Source organism: Photinus pyralis, unplaced genomic scaffold, assembly GCF_008802855.1.
Source record: "Photinus pyralis isolate 1611_PpyrPB1 unplaced genomic scaffold, Ppyr1.3 Ppyr1.4_LG8, whole genome shotgun sequence".
Taxonomy (NCBI): Eukaryota; Metazoa; Arthropoda; class Insecta; order Coleoptera; family Lampyridae; genus Photinus; species Photinus pyralis.
In genome coordinates this window covers 8292537-8294876 of record NW_022170819.1, presented here as the reverse complement: position 1 = coordinate 8294876, position 2340 = coordinate 8292537, and positions in this window count along the sequence as shown.

Below are 2340 nucleotides of genomic sequence, written 5' to 3'. Positions count from 1 at the left end.
TATCGAGCACCAAGCACCCGCGAATGTATCGCTCGCAAGCGCTTTTTCCGCTTGGAGCGCTTTCTGAAGCGAAAAGCTCGCGAGCAGTACCCAGGTATGAGCCTCTATGGAACACACATTACTTTCCAGTTCCCATTTTGAAAAAGTGGTCCTTTTTTGATAATTTCTCCAGTTTAGCCCTTGCATTCGTTGTCTTCTTCAGTGTCAAACGGGAATAATCCTGAATGATAACGACGGTGCTATAGCCAGCAAGTAGGAGGACTGCAACAGTACGCTTTTTTTCGAGCACGATCCCGTTCGGCAGCTTAGGGACATTGCACCAACTCGTTTTATCCTTAAATGCTCTGTGCATTACAAAATCCTTTCACAAAATCGCGACTTGATTCCATTTTGCATTTTCCAGTACCACCTTTCATATAAAACTCGATGTCCTGCTAAATTAAATTGCTTTGTACGATACATTTTCATGTGTAGACTTCGATTTTTCTCAAAATTATGGATTGATTGCATGATAAATTGAAAGGTTTTAATAGGTCGAATAAATCAAAGGTTAAAAGTGGTTAATTAAATCTCAAAAATTGCTAACGTTAATGTCAGAGTTCAATTATCAATCACTGCGATCATCAAAGGTATCGTGAAACAGTATTGAGTAGGTACACATTGTCGTGCAAAGGAAATGAACATTTACAACTAACACAAAAATCTATTTTTACATAAAATCAAATTGGGGAGGGGGTTTTCCCTGTGTCTACTTTTAAAGAACAAAATCTCTTTTGAAGGACGCCTAATTTTATGCAACCAAAACTTCTTAAAACAAATGAAGATCTAGCTGTTAGACTAATTAATTTGAATATTCTTCATGGCATCCGTATTTCTATTTTCGTTTGTGTGCGATGTATTCAACTGAAGAACGAATTGATATTGTCAATTAGGTATAGTGCCGGTACTAGTTTAAAGAGTGTAAGAGATTTTTTCTGAAACTACTTTAGAAACAACTACTTTCGTCTCTAAAATGGGCGAAGAAGGTGTCATTTTCCTCTCTAGTGAGGAAAGTAAAAAACAATTGCTGCATTAATCTTAATAATGACATTTAAAATTGAAACATACCCGTATTTGGATTGCTATGTGCCAAACTTCATTATTGCATACGATAATTTTTCAATTTTGATTGCAGTTTCAGAAAAAATTATGTGTAAAATTTTAACTATTATTTACCCCAAATCGTCCTGAAACCTTCTTTTCATGCCTACTTTTTGTCAGGAAATTTTAGTTTCCATGACAGAGGCAGAGCAGACTACGTTTCCTGCCGCTTGTCTCTTTACTGGCTGCACCTGCCACTTTACCGGCCGCATATGTGACATTTAAATGTCTATAATGACTCCTGTCATCACTGACAGATTGACATTAATCAAAAGTTCTGTGGGAATATGAGGTAGACCGAATTAACATTTATTTATGTAACAAAGTAAACTGAACACTTCAACTAAAACTTAAGAACACAATGTATGTCTGTAAGTATTAAATGTCTGTTTGTATGTAGGTATTGAATATTTGTGTGTGTGTCTGATTTTTACAAAGTTTGACAAGTGACCAGTGATCTCGCCACACAGCCGACTAATACTACAGTACAAGTTCTATATAAAAATTGAAATTTTATATTAAAATATGATTTCGGGTAAAATTTAATACAAAACTCGTCAGTAAAATGACATTACCTGATTCGGATATTAAAGTACTCAGCCACAAAGGGGCCTCGTACTTCAATATTTCCTTGCCAGTAATGTGTCATTTTCCTGACTTTTATGTAAATAACTATTTCTGTGAAGCCAAAGCAACAATATTCAAATTAATTAATATGACAGCCAGATCTTTGTTTTAAAAAGTTATTTTGGTTGCATAAAATTAGGCGCTCTTCAGAAGGATTTTGTCATTTAAAAGTATACATAGGGAAAAACAATACACATAATTCCTAAATGACTGTATACATACGGTGTTATTGCCAATTGGGATTAATGACAGTGGCACCATCATTGGCTGTGTAGAGCTTCTCGAGTAGATACCCTCTTTCTTGGTTGTCCATTTATAACATGTTGTTTCCTGTTTAGGTATAGAAGTTAACAGTCAATTAAATTCTTGTTGCAACAGCTCCTATCCGTGATTGAAACATGAGTAACAAACGAAAATTATTTTTGCAAACCTTCCGATAGTTCCGGTTGCATGTATCTAATGCAACCTTTCCTCCCACACTCTGGCAGCATGTTTACCCACACCTACTTACAATCGATTAACGTAAATTAATAATAAAATAAATATTCAATTTTTATATTTACTTCATTCATA